General features: G+C 47.0%; 1 protein-coding gene across 1 annotated transcript in view; it reads left to right on the forward strand.

Moving 5' to 3' along the window:
* The first annotated feature begins 9,607 nt into the window (after window positions 1–9,607).
* Window positions 9,608–15,029, forward strand: part of LOC114665877 (tyrosine-protein phosphatase non-receptor type 14-like) — an 88,328-nt gene continuing 82,906 nt past the window's right edge. The window contains exon 1 of the mRNA XM_028820526.2: window positions 9,608–10,174. The gene's annotated coding sequence lies outside the window, so the exon portion shown is untranslated. The remainder of the gene's footprint in view (window positions 10,175–15,029) is intronic.

The raw sequence follows: 15,029 nt of genomic DNA on the forward strand, positions 1-15,029 counted from the left end.
AAAAAAACTATCCAGCCACCCTCCACTGTGCAGTCCACCTAACATAAATGTTCTTAGGTCTTTCCTCGTCGTTTCCAGGCTTTGTCCCGGAGGATTTAACACAGTGGGGGCTCCTGCCTTCATTGGATCATCGCAGGTGGCTGCACAGCACCTCGATCAGGCGCTGGCGGCGTCCGGAAAACAACATTGTGCACATTCACATCTCTTGACTGCAGTCAGAGGAACTGTTTGAAAGCTTTCACCATGAGCCCCTTGAAAGTCCGGGGTATTCAGTGACACGGAGATTAGCAAGTGATAGGTGGAAAAGGCAGACCCAAACTGACCCACCTGGTATCCCTTTCCCTGGATTTAAAGTTCCTAACACCCACTTGGCAGGTGTGCTTACAAGTTTCAGTAGATGGGTGGTCCTGACTACATACGTGTGGGTGCTTTTTCTCATTTGAGTCAAACTTGTAAGCACAGGCAAGTGCATGAGGTGAAGTGACCCGTTAGATCAGTGGGACACACCACTGCCATGTCCGTGTGCTATAGGAGTGTTTCAATGGGGGCTTTCATGTGATCGCCCTTTAAAGTGGGAGCTCTTAGTGGGACACTTCAGGGACATCAGTGCTACCAAACTATCCGAGTTGTGACCGTTTTATATCAAGTGGCTTCAGTAAGTATTCAGCGCCCCTTTTCTCAAATTGCAGCCTTAAAATCATTTCAGTTTGTTTTTTTCCCTCCTCATTCAACACTCAATACCCCAGAATGACAAAGCAAAAGCAGGATTGTAAAAATATATGTAAAACTTCAAAACTGAAATATCCATCCATCCATCCATTATCCAATCCACTATATCCTAACTACAGGGTCATGGGGGTCTGCTGGAGCCAATCCCAGCCAACACAGGGCGCAAGGCAGGAAACAAACCCCGGGCAGGGCGCCAGCCCACCGCAGACTGAAATATCCCATTGATACAAATATTCTGACCCTTTGGCAGCGACTCCAGCCAGGACAGCCCATCTTTTGACGTTCAGATTTAAACGGCCCTCACGCGTGAGACTAAAGAGAGAGATTAAGTGGAAGGTGTGAATGGTGCTGGCTGCTTGCTTTTCGGAGTAAGGGCTGCTAAAAGGGAATAACGGTTTGGATTTTTACAAACACAAGATGGTGCTGTTGCTTCAATTTAAAAAGTTGTTCACCATTGTGAAGGAGAGAAAAGTCAGGCAAAATTAGCCCTTTTATTGGCTAACTAAAAAGATTTCAATATGCAGGCATTACATCTCGCCTGAAGAAGGGGCCTGAGTTGCCTCGAAAGCTTGCATATTGTAATCTTTTTAGTTAGCCAATAAAAGGGGTCATTTTGCTTGACTTTTCTCTACATTCATAATGGCTAACACGGTACAACACCCTAGTACTACCGTTGTGAAGGAGAATTTTAAAGCGTTTCATAAAATGTTGAATTAAGACAATGGAACATCTTCTTACCTCCTGTGCGTTGTGAGGGTTGAACAGGCGCCCCAGTCCATGTGGACCCCACTCCCTGAATACCTGGCCAGCCGGCCTTGATAACGGAAGGTCAGAGAGAGAATGACAGTGCCTCCTTTATGTGGAGGGGCATCACAGCGGGGCTGGCATCCTAATAGCCACTGAGTGATGCCTGGGATGAACTGGGAAGGACAGCACAGTGGGTGGCTGCCTGCTGTGGGCAGAGTGTCCTCCTGTACACTGGGTGGCAGCATCCCGTCTGGCAAGCCCCATTATGGACGCCTGCAGGGCAGCGTGGGAGTTGTGGTCCCTGTCAGGTTTTGTGGGGGCTGCTGGTAGTGATGATACAAAAACCACCTGACCCGGAAGTGCTTCCTGGAGGTAAAGGATTAAACACTTGCAGAGTTAAAAGAGAGCCCACCACTCGGCTCAGGGAGTCCAAGTCGGGAAAGCCGCTGGACAGCACTTGCCTAGGCTCGAGAAGAGACAAGAAGTGGACTGTGTTGTGTACTGCAAGGTTATATCTACCAGTGAAGTGAACCTTTGGGCCTTGTGTAGTTGTGTCTGTAAGGGGTCTGGGGTGCTGCTACACCCCCTAGTCTGAATACTTTAGATAACTGATGGCTCATGGTAGTGAGGTGAGCTCTGTTAACGGTGCCATATAAAATATTAACTTACAAAGGGGACTCGATTTTCCTTTGTATAGCACCTCAGAAGGATGACTGGTGGAAGAGCTACCTGAGGTAAAGACCCTTCAGAAGTTAGGTAAGCACCTGTCATAAAACGTGGTGAATGTAAAGTGCTATCATCCATCCAGCTGTCCATATTGTTCACTCACTTACTAAATTTAGTGCCATGGAGTGCCAGAACCTATCCTGGCATCATTAGGTGTACTGGTAAGTCGGCTCAGGGCCGTAGCTGTGTTCATTCAGATAGATAGATAGATAGATAGATAGATAGATAGATAGATAGATAGATAGATAGATAGATAGATAGATAGATAGATAGATAGATAGATAGATAGATAGATAGATAGATAGATAGATAGATACTTTATTAATCCCAAGGGGAAATTCCCATACTCCAGCAGCAGCATACTGATAAAGAACAATATTAAAGAGTGATAACAATGCAGGTATACAGACAGACAATAACTTTGTATAATGTTAACGTTTACCCCCCCGGGTAGAATTGAAGAGTCGCATAGTGTGGTGGAGGAATGATCTCCTCAGTCTGTCAGTGGAGCAGGACGGTGACAGCAGTCTGTCGTTGAAGCTGCTCCTCTGTCTGGAGATGATCCTGTTCGGTGGATGCAGTGGATTCTCCATGACTGACAGGAGTCTGCTCAGCGCCCGTCACTCCGCCACAGATGTCAAACTGTCGAGCTCTGTGCCTACAATAGAACCTGCCTTCCTCACCAGTTTGTCCAGACGTGACGCGTCTTTCTTCTTAATGCTGCCTCCCCAGCACGCCAGCCTTCTAAGGAAGTATAGTCGGCTTGTCCTTTCTTACACAGCGCATCAGTATTGGCAGTCCAGTCCAGTTTATCATCCACCTGCACTCCCAGGTATTTATAGGTCTGTACCCTCTGCACACAGTCACCTCTGATGATCACGGGGTCCATGAGGGGCCTGGTCCTCCTAAAATCCACCACCAGCTCCTTGGTTTTGCTGGTGTTCAGTTGCAGGTGGTTTGAGTCGCACCATTTAACAAAGTCCTTGATTAGGTCCCTATACTCCTCCTCCTGCCCACTCCTGATGCAGCCCACCATTGCAGTGTCGTCAGCGAACTTTTGCATGTGGCAGGACTCCGAGTTGTATTGGAAGTCTGATGTTTATGCTGAACAGGACCGGAGAAAGTACAGTCCCTTGTGGCACTCCTGTGTTGCTGACCACAATGTCAGACCTGCAGTTCCCGAGACGCACATACTGAGGTCTGTCTCTAAGATAGTCCACGATCCATGACACCAGGTATGAATCTACTCCCATCTCTGTCAGCTTGTCCCTAAGGAGCAGAGGTTGGATTGTGTTGAAGGCGCTAGAGAAGTCCAGAAACATAATTCTTACAGCACCACTGCCTCTGTCCAAGTGGGAGAGGGATCGGTGTAGCATATAGATGATGGCATCCTCCGCTCCCACCTTCTCCTGGTATGCGAACTGCAGAGGGTCGAGGACGTGGCGGACCTGTGGCCTCAGGTGGTGAAGCAGCAGCCTCTCCATGGTCTTCATCACATGTGACGTCAGAGCAACAGGCCGGAAGTCATTCAGCTCACTAGGACGTGATACCTTTGGGACTGGGGTGATGCAAGATGTTTTCCAAAGCCTCGGGACTCTCCCCTGTTCCAGGCTCAGGTTGAAGATGCGCTGTAGAGGACTCCCCAAGCTCCAGCGCACAGGACTTCAGCAGTCGTGGCGATACTCCATCTGGACCCGCTGCTTTGCTGGCACGAAGTCTCCTCAGCTCTCTGCTCACCTGGGCTGCTGTAATTGTGGGTGGGGATGTCTCTCCTATGCTGGTATCAGCAGAAGGATGGGTGGAGGGTGCAGTACTCTGAGGTGACAGTGGGTTAGGGTGGTCAAACCTGTTAAAGAAGTTGTTCATTTGGTTTGCTCTCTTCACGTCTCTCTCGATGGTGGCACCCCGCTTCAAGCTGCAGCCAGTGATGATCTTCATCCCATCCCACACTTCCTTCATGCTGTTATTCTGCAACTTCTGCTCCGTCTTTCTCCTGTACTGCTCCTGAGCTGGACTCGGAGTTCCTTCTGCATGCGCTTGAACTCATGCTGATCACCGCCTTTAAAAGCCCTTTTCTTCTGGTTCAAAAGGCCCTTGATGCCACTTGTAATCCATAATTCAGACTCAGTCAGCAGCCCGACATGCGTCCAGGAGATACGAGAGATGTGCAGACTTCACCCCGGCCATTGGGCTGATCAGACTCTGCCTTCTCCAGGGTTGTTTCACTCGTCCCTGTCCCGGTGTTTTGTTTTTTACCCAAATGATGCCCTGACACTTAGTCACCTGACCACATCTTGGGGGTCCTCATGCCACCCCACTGCAGCTCTCAATCCCAGAGTTCTCCTTTTACTTGCTCACTTCAACCCGGAAGCCCAAATGTAAGGAAAGAATAAACACCCAAGAGGGTAAAGATGTTGGCGCGTGGTGCCCAACGACTCGTTTCCTTTCCTTTAGAGTACTGGACTAAGGTACAGTGGATTCCAAAAGTCTTCAGACCCCGTCGCGGCCTCCACATGTTCTTGTGTAGTTGATTTAGTTTAAAATGGAGAACTTTGCCATTTGTGCCAATCAGTCAACAAGAATCATGACAAAGTGAAAATGTGACCAGAAAGGTTTACAAATTTATTCAAAATCCAAAACCCAAGTCTTGCATTCCCAGAAGTACTCGGACCCTCTACTGTGGTCCTCCAAATTGTGTGCAGGTCCACCCTCTTTGCTTTCCTCTCCTCAAAATGTGTCCAGAAGTGGGTGGGAGTCCACCGGTGGGTGACTGAATTAATTGGACGTCATGTAGAATGGCAGATGAGGTCCCTCACTGACAGCCATAGTGGAGCAATGTCAATTGCTTCAACTGACCCATCGTGAGGCGACCCTTTCCCGTGGAGTCGAGGGGTGAGTCACGACCCCGCGCCACCCAGTTTGGGGTTAAGAAACTATGGTGGAGAGGAACCTGAAGATGGCACTTTACCGACGCTTCCCATCAAACCTTACAGAGCTTGAGAGGATCTGCCAGGAGGAATGGCATGAACTGCCCAAATCCAAGTGTGCAAAGCTTGTGGAGACCACGCCAAGAAGATTCCCACCTGCTGGAAAGGCTTCTGAATGAAGGGCCTAAAGGGTACAATGAAGCTTTCAGTCTTTGGTTGTGAATAGATTTGTAAACCTCTCTGAACTCGCGTTCTCACTTTGTCATTATGGGTTCTTGAATGTAAGGTGATGGGCAAAAATGTCCAACGTGTGCATTTCAATGAAACCAACACAGTAAGGCGTGCAGCGAGTCAAGGACTCTGAAGACTCTGTGGATCCTCCGTCCAAGCCGCAGAAGATCCAGTGGTGATAACTCAGACATGTCGGCTTTAAGCTCCTGCCATACCCCAGTTCTGAGAACCCAAACCCGATCACAGGAGGTTGCTGGCAGTGCCCACCCGCTTTGGGTGGCGTCTTTACTGTCTGTTTCTTTATTCCAAGCCCACTTTTAAAGTCTTCACATTCTCTGTAATTGTTCCTGATTTTTTTAATGGATGATATTTGCCCGCTTCACTTAGCAGGCTTGGCTGCTATTTGTGGCACATTTGCCCATCTGTCACGCTTAAGTGTGGCGTCTGCAGGATCCCAGAATAAAATCCTCCTACCTCGGCTAGGCCTGAAGTTCGTTTTTATTCAGTTACGATGGCTTGGGAGCAAAAGTTAAATGAGATCTCTGGACAATTAGGAGAGTGAAAGGCAAGTCTAGAGGAAAGCCCCCCGCACCCTTGGTTAGCGGTGAGAAATGGTGTGGAGGGTCCTCAGCTGCCCCTTTATGCCTACAGGGGGCTCGTGGTGTGCGGCGCGATGTCCACTGAGCTTTGCACCATTTCAGTAAAGCAGTGTCACAACTGGTGGTCCGACTGCTGGGGACTCAGACTGGGCCAGCGTGCTCCTTTTATAGCTGTTCGTGGAGTTGTTCGATTTATCACCGGGGTGTCTCATGGACTCGAGTGACACTAGTGACACAGTACTCGCGCTGTCATTCTTTTTTATTTATTGCATGTGTTTCTATCTAAATTTTCTTTTATTAACTTCGCTGTATCAGTCGAATGAATGGAGAGACCTATTAAGTAAAGTCAGGCATTGTGCTTACACCTTTAGTGTTTGTTTCTTGAATAAACATTTGGATGAAGTACTTACACGTCAACCCAAGCTTTGAGTCACAAGATTTATTCATCTTCGGCCTTCAGTTCAGTTTGTTTGCTGTGGGACCCCCGTGCTGGCTCAGGCGAGGTAAGCAGTTCCACTCTGGGATGAGAGGGGGCGCCGATGCCAACAGCAGCTTCTCTTTCCTTCTAAGGACAATGCCTAGCTCCGCCCACAAGGCTCCAAGTAGGCTCCACCCCTTCCCGTGCTAACCAGGGATCATGTCGTCAGTGTTTGACCGGCTTAAGAGGAGGACAGAGCTCCATCTCCGTAGCCAGCCGTTATTAGAAGAGGGAGGCTGTGAAGAGCCATATTTGTTTTGTATTTTCCTGTTCTCTTTGCTGTATTTTTGTTGCCATTAATCACAGCAACTGTGACAATGAAATTATACAATACAATACAGTTTATTTTTGTATAGCCCAAAATCACACAGGAAGTGCCGCAATGGGCTTTAACAGACCCTGCCTCTTGACAGCCCCCCAGCCTTGACGCTCTAAGAAGACAAGAAAAAACTCCCAAAAAAACCTTGTAGGGAAAAAATGGAAGAAACCTCCGGAAAGGCAGTTCAGAGAGAGACCCCTTTCCAGGTAGATTGGGCGTGCAGTGGGTGTCAAAAGAAGGGGGGTCAATACAATACAATGCAGTACACGGAACAGAACAATTTCTCAATATAGTAAGAAATAAAAAAAATATAAATTTTAGAAGTACAGAGCAGAATTTAACAGTAGATGATATATCCCATAATAAGATTTGGATTTGTGTAGAGTCCTGGAGACCTCATCCTTCAAGCTGCCTCATTCCATGGCTGAAACAGTGCTGGGCCAGCTAATCCGATGAAAGGACCCCTCTTTCCCACGATTCCTGCGATCCTCCATCTGGGATGACTTTTCCTTAGGCAGGCAAACAACTTGGCAGGTGGGCCATGGCACCAAGTGCCACATTTGAGTACCGAGAAAATTGAAATGGTTTTTAGTGGGCAGCACAGCAGCTAACACTACAGCCTCACAAGTCGGGGATCAGAGTCCGGTCAGTGAGACATTCAAATGGGCCCAAAGGGGTTCTGTACTAGACAGACAGATACAGTATCTATGTAATCCTGCCAACTACGCTATCTATCTATGTAATCCTGCCAACTACGCTATCAATCTGTCTATCTATCTATCTCTGATATGTAAGGCGATATATAACAGAGACGTGGAAAAGGCATTGTGTGGCGAATGGGTCAACATGAAAGGCACTATATAGGGTAGGTACTGTGTAAGGTAGATAGGAAAGCAGCCTTCTATTTTATAGATAAGTAGATGTGAAAGGGGCATATAATAGATAGATGGAGATGTGAAAGCCGCTATATAATAGAATTGAAGGGTTTTATACAATAGAGAGAGATGTTAAAATGAACAGATGTGAAAAGTGCTGACTGGAACATAGACGGGTAGGTAGAGAGAAAGACCACCAGATGGGAAGGGGTCCATGAGAGCGACAGACACGGAGAGAGCGTGGATTCTAACTGTGGTCTATGTGGACCATTAAAGTGGCCGGAACACGTAATGGATGTGAAAAGGGGCTCAACATGAGAGGATCAGGCGAGTGCATAAGATTGGTATGTACAGGTAGATATGTTCAAACTTATACAGTGGACATTAAAGATGGAGTATAACAGATAGGTGCATCGTAAAAGGGTCACTGTGTTCAACAGACAGATGTCCTAATAAGTAGACATGAAGACAGATCAGGCGCCATATAGTGGGTCCTACAATAGACACTCCTGTATGTAGGTGCTTGATAGGAAGACAAGACACTAAACAGCAAGGGAAAGGCACTATATAGAAGAGACATGGCTGGACAGGAACAGCACCCACAACTGAGAGATTAATAAATAATTCACAGTATAGGAGATAAATCTGAAAGGTGCCATATAGACAGTTACATAGTTAAATGGCTATAAAGTAGACAGGCACAACGATAAAGGCGCTATATAACAGACGTTATGAAAGGCACTAAACAAATACTTGATAAATAGAAAAGGCAGCAGACAAACATAAGAGAGAAGAGAGGCGCTATATGAGACAAATGGCTAGAAAGAAAAAGGGCACATACAGTTAGGTCCATAAATATTTGGACAGAGATAACTTTTTTCTAATTTTGGTTCTGTACATCACCACAATGAATTTGAAATGAAACAACTCGGATGCAGTTGAAGTGCAGACTTTCAGCTTTAATTCAGTGGGGTGAACAAAATGATTGCATAAAAATGGGACGCAATTAAAGCATTTTTTAACACAATCCCTTCAATTCAGGGGCTCAAAAGTAATTGGTATGTGGCACTGTATACTGTGCCATGTGACGCAGTAGGTATGAAAGGTGCCACATCGTAGATAGACAAGATACCTCAGAAAAACGGCCACAAATGTCAAAGACTGGACACCATGGGAGTACTAGACAGACAGAGCCACAGAAAAGGCACTATATAGCAGGCCATCAGTTGGATGTGAAAGGATATATGTGGGGGCAATATACTGTATGATGGATTATTATTATGTATTTTTTAGTAGACACCCTTTACCCAAGGCAGCTTACAATATTTGAGATATAATTGGTTTTGTTTTTTTCCTCCCCTTCCCAATTGGCGCACAGGCAGGTGAAGAGACCTGCTCAGGGTCACACGGTGGTGTCAGTAGTGGGATTTGAACTCACAGCCTCAGGGTTTCAAGTCCACACTCCAAACCCTTGACCACTACAGTAGATCCGAGAGACCGGTTACCGTGTCTGGTAGGAAATGTGCAACATAATGCAAAATCAAAACCAGAAACACGCTCTTTAAAACGCTGCCCTTCCAAACTGTCAGAACAAACGCAAAACCGGGGGAAAAAGGCCGATAACACAGAGGAAGGAGTCCACCTCCCTGCAATGGCCGTAAAAACGTTTCGTCTTTTGGATCGCTCGGTAGCGGTCGGCGCTTTTCCCTGAAGGTCCTGCTTAGGGGGGTCCGCTACAATCAGATCGGATGGTAGCCGCACTCCTGGTCCGGGCTGCAGATCCGTTCACGTGCGCCCCTTTGTCTCCCTCCACACTCGGGCCGCTCTTGCGGATTCTTCCGTCTGTTAAAGAAGGCCATATCCCAGGGTGGGGACACACACCCGATCCGAGCCGCGAATTGCCTAAAACCAAAGCTTCGTATGCTTCGGGACAACGCCGCCCGAATCTTCATGGCAGCACGGCCGCAGTGCTGGCCTCAATCGCGGCTCTCCTCGCTCGAGTGCTCGGCGGCGGAGTCTTCGTTAGGCTCGCATTCCTGGAATTCCGCCGTAGTGATGTCACGAGGGACTGCGCGCGCCCTTCGCTTTAAACCTGCGTCTGCGTGTGCGCGCGCGCCCCCGCCGGGACCTTATTACACATCTGAGCAGATCCCGTTTTTTTTTCCCCTTTCGGAAAGCAAGAAAGCGCCTGGAAAAGCTAAGCGAGGATTTATTCTTTTCGTGGAAACGGGACGTGCCGCTGACCTTTTCAGAAAAGTTTGGAATTTCTTTTTTCTTTTCTTTCAAGGAACATGGATCATTTAGTGTGGTGAATACAAAACTCCACCGCTGGCGATTCTAGCGGAGCGAAAAGTCAAAGGTGTGGAAAGCGCAGATTTTTTTTTTTCTTGTAGCAGAGGAGGAGGATTTATGTCCCGCATGGGGAGCGCTTCTCTGTCTGGGACGATCAACACCACAACCGGGCTGCGAGGAACCGCGAAGGATCTCCATGAGCTTGTCCGGAGCCCGAAGCAGGCGGCAGCGACGTGGGACTGGTGCTCCCGGTAGGTGATCGTGCCGAAGTGGGGAAATCGGAGCGCCGTGCACGGTCGTTGGGCTCCCGTGATGACCCAACTTTGAAAAAAGCTGCGCTCGGCGATGTGGCCGCTTGTGCGCTTGAGACCGGCCACTTTTGAAGATGCTGCACGCCGCTTTGCCTTTATTTTCGGTCGGATGGGGGTACACGGGCATTGCATTTGTACAGAAAGAGCAGCGGCGGCTTGTGGTGCGGGACCTCGTTGCCTTCCAGCGGCTCGTTGTTCTTTCTAATTGGTGACACACACGGCGCGTTGTGCTGCAGATTGCCGGCGGACGGTCGCTAATTAAGTCGTTCACTTTATCGTTCCCCTTTATAACTGCCGATCCTCGGCCACATCGGCGACTTTAAACGCGGATATTTTGTCATCGACCAGTTTCGCGCGGACATTACGGTGTTTTTTTTCTTTCTGTTAAATCTATTCTTAAAGTAAGCCGTGTGCGCAAAAAATGGCATTTTAATTCTAGCGGGCGCGCGCTCTCTCTCCGGAGTTCACGCCACTCAAAAAGTCAACTTTCGTATTTTTCCCTTGGCACGTCCCGGGAGAAGAAGGCACGGCTGCCACCTCTTAAGTCCATCCTGTCGGGTTTGAATGTCGCTTGGGATTTAGGAGGAAAATCCAAATTGGGACAGGGAGTCCGGGGTTGGGTGCACCCACTGGTGCCCGGATAGGCCCTGGCACCCCACACTCCTAAAACTAAACGTGCCAGAGTGGTTTTTGGTTTACAGAGCGATTCTATAAGGGGGGGGGGATTTTTTGGTTTCCAACAGAACCATCCATATGAAGGTTCCAGAAAGCACCTTTATTTATTTATTTATTTATTTATTTAGATCCATAAATAAGGTTTTATTGATCGAGATTTCTGCTCTGTCCACATATTCAGAATCTTTTCAAAGCCCGAGGAGCCAACTTCCTATGCCAAGAACCCTTCAGAGAATGAAATGGCTCTTTGTCACACACCGGTTCTGCAAGGAACCACGAAAACCAGTAAAGGGTTGTCAGGTAGCCAGGATGTTTAGGAGTGGGGAGAAAATTTACGTTTATCTGCCTAGCAGATGTTGTTCTCCAAAGTGACTTACAAAACAAGTCTACATAATCGAGAGATCATCCCATCTGGGGGAGTAAGTGTGACAGGACAAAGAGAGGCCTGGCAGGATGAGGGCAGATGGCGTGTTGGGACTTAAAATAAGCCGAGGGTGTCTGTGGAAGGTCCACTCTTGAAGCCATTGGGTCAAAGGACACTGCTGCTGAGGACTAAGGTGGCGGTGGGATGTTTGGCTGGACGACGACGCCGTCTCTTTTTGCAGTGATGATTCTGATGATTCCTCCTTCTACAAACTCCTCTTCATTGGCCTTCTCAGTTTCTAACCAGAAATTATGCAGCATGCATTTATTTATTTTCTATGCATGGAGACTTTTTGTATGACTGTGATGATGGTGGGCTTTTCTGTACCCCGTAATTGTTGTTCAGTTTCCTCATTTGGATGAGGGGCTGTTTAGACTCATTTTTATAGACGGATTCTTGGGTTTCTCCTTCTCTTGACTGGCCTACCACTGCACTTTATGTTTTGTGTTCCTGCTACTTGGCGTGAGTAGGAGCTTTAGCATTGACAGATAAGGGGGGTCGAATTTACTGCCCTTCCCAGCTAAAGGTGGTGGTCTTGGGTATCTCCTGCCATGTTAACCTTTAAAAGACAGAGCTGTCAATGCGGTACAGAAAGAGCTTGATATTCAAGAACTGCCTCCATCTCCATGGTGGGTGAATGTTGGCATCACTGTGGGCATCTGTGTTTGTGAACTACAAGGTGTAATGCCATTAATGTGCCACTGTGTTACTGTCTTAATATTCATTTACTAGCTATGTGCTACTCATCTAAGGTGGGTCGAAATCTAAGAAATCAATGTAGAACTCCACATTAGTGTGTGCAGTGTACGATGTGATGCTTATGTCTGTTATGTGGGGTTTGTAAAAGTATTGTTAATGTTTGAGATGTGCCATCTGTTGGAATGACAAATGCAATGCTTATGTCTTTGTTATATGCCATTTGGTATTGGATTTAGAAAAGTAGTGCTAATGTTAGGGATGTGCCATCTGTTGGAATGACAAATGCAATACTGATGTCTTTGTTATATGCCAATTGGTATTTAAAAGCAGTGCTAATGTTAGGAATGTGCCATCTGTTGGAATGACAAATGCAATACTGATGTCTTTGTTATGTGCCATTTGGTATAGGATTTGTAAAAGCAGTGCTAATGTTAGGAATGTACCATCTGTTGGAATGACAAATGCAATGCTTATGTCTTTGTTATATGACATTTAGTATGGGATTTGCAAACCCTTCGTGATCCATCGGAATGACAAATGCAATGCATTTTATTACAAAATCTGTTGGAATCATGGAGACATAGCAAATGGACAGACACATGGACATTTTTAATAAGATGGGTGCTAATGTTAGGAATGTACCATCTGTTGGAATGACAAATGCAATGCTTATGTCTTTGTTATATGACATTTAGTATGGGATTTGCAAACCCTTTGAGATCCATCGGAATGACAAATGCAATGCATTTTATTACAAAATCTGTTGGAATGATGGTGACATAGCAAATGGACAGACACGTGGACACTTTTAATAAGATGGACTCTTGGGGTGGGTGCTAAATAAGAATGACTTGACTCGAGCGTTTCTCCCTTCGTTTTACCTGTAGGATGGTCACCAGTGGGTGTAGGTGGCCCTGAAATGCGCACCTCTCCTTTGCTCCCCTTGCTCTTCTCTTATTTGCATATAGTAAGTCCAGCATCGGGGGGGCACAGGCGGTGAACAGCATGTTGTACAAGTTTCAATTATCGTTTTTCTGTACATACAAGGATATGTAAGCTCGGCTGCATGTTAAGGCAGGTGTTGACGTGATTAGACGGGAGGTCCTAAACTGTCCATGGCGCTGTTTATTAACGTTTGTAAAGGTTTGCCCCGGTGCCAGTGGGTCATGATGGCTGATATTTGAGTTTTAGTGCTCATTCTAGCGATTATTCACAGCTTTTATTTATGCATGTTGAGAGACTCTGTGGTCATTTTTATGTTGTATGGTACAATTTTATTTTTGCCCACACCACCGATTATTGTGCCAGCCATTGCTGCAGAAACTGAACCCAAACGTCAAACAAGCGGCGGTATAAAATTTGAAAATCGGTTAATTCCAGGATTTCCAACACCCTTTGCTTAGTGACAGACTGAAGCTTTTCTTGTGAATTTCGGATCCGCTCGTTTTTTCGTATTTTGTGTTCTGCCAAAGGGTTCTTCCTGATTCCCGATTTTGATTTTAGCTCGTTTTTTGCTTTTTGCATCTCTTCGTCATTTTAACTTTTTGAAGTCCGTCTCCGTTTAGGCAGAGCAAGTCCCAGAATAAACTTCATGTCCAGCAAACATGGTAGCTACAAACAGAAAATGGCAGGGCTCCCATCGAAGATGACGCTGCGCCGTGGACAATCCAAAAAACGCATTAACTCCATTAGTTTGTCATCACAAGCAGAAATAGTCGCCAGGATTGAATTGCAAATCCTTCAAAACATTAAACGGGCAGGAAAAGGTCGAGAAGTAATCTGAAAAGAAGTCGGGAACAATCCGAGATCATACCATGGATGAGTTTTTGAGCTCTCAGAGTGACCTCTGGCCCTCTGTCAGCCGTACAGTGCCATGACTGTGCCACGGCTTTGTGAGTTCGTTTGCCTGCATGTTGCGGTGCCCCTTGGCTTCCAACGCTCTTCCTTTCTATTTATATCTGAACCCACATTCCATGTTTTTCAGCCTTTACCGTATTAGTCATACGCCAAGTCAGATGTTGATCCCGGAGCGTCTTGCCAGATGATTCCCTCCTAAGCCGGGCAGCTTCCCAGTGCAGTCGCCAAGGTTTTCGCTTCCTCTGCTACTAACAAAGAGAAGCTGCCCGTCAGTTCGGCGTGGCGCCCTCAAGCATGCCTGGATGACTTTGTCTTTGTTATCCGTATTTTCTTATTAAGCTCGTATTAACCTTTTCTGTTTCTTAGTTTACACAAAGAGATTTGGATGAGTTGGCATCCTGGCTGGTCCATGGCTGTGATGCCCGCTGACGGTTTCACCAGGTACTCTGGTATCCTCTGGTATTCTGAATCTGACCGTGTTGGGTTAACAGGCGGGTGACACTAACCTGACCCGCTGTTAGTCAGTGTGGGCGTGTCACCCACCGTGTGCCCTGGTACAGGTGGGTGCCCACGGCAGCCCTCGTAAGATCAGCGATGTCAAAATAAATGGGAAAGATAAAAAGGCAGCTGGCTGGGTATATAAAGACCTGAAAAAATGGAAATGTAACCTTTAATTTACAACCTTTAAACTTGTGCGCCATACACATTCAGTCCCCTGTGCCGTGGGGGTCCGACTCCTTTTATCAGCAAGATTAGCAAACAGCTGGCAGCACCTGAGATGCCGAAAGCCGAGTTACAGCAAGTCTGTCGGATCAGAGAGATGTGTCAGGGCACGCTGCTTTGGAATAAAGGGAAAGGTGAACCGAGGCTTGTGGAGGACCACCGACGCCTGGCGTCCCCCCCAACTCCACTTTCTACAGTCTTTTCAGATTTGACACAAACTTCACGTAACGTGTGTGAAAGTCTGACTCCCTTCATCGAATGATTCCCGGTGGTTGGGGTGTGGGACTCCATTCGTGTGGTCGGATGTTCTTTCTTGTTGTTGTGGTGGTTAGCCATTCAGGTCCAGAGCACTGGCATCAAAACCCAGCTTGTCTACTTGGACTTCACGCCAGTTTCACCAGATATGTCCATGTCTGT

This window comes from Erpetoichthys calabaricus, chromosome 15 (assembly GCF_900747795.2).
Source record: "Erpetoichthys calabaricus chromosome 15, fErpCal1.3, whole genome shotgun sequence".
Taxonomy (NCBI): Eukaryota; Metazoa; Chordata; class Cladistia; order Polypteriformes; family Polypteridae; genus Erpetoichthys; species Erpetoichthys calabaricus.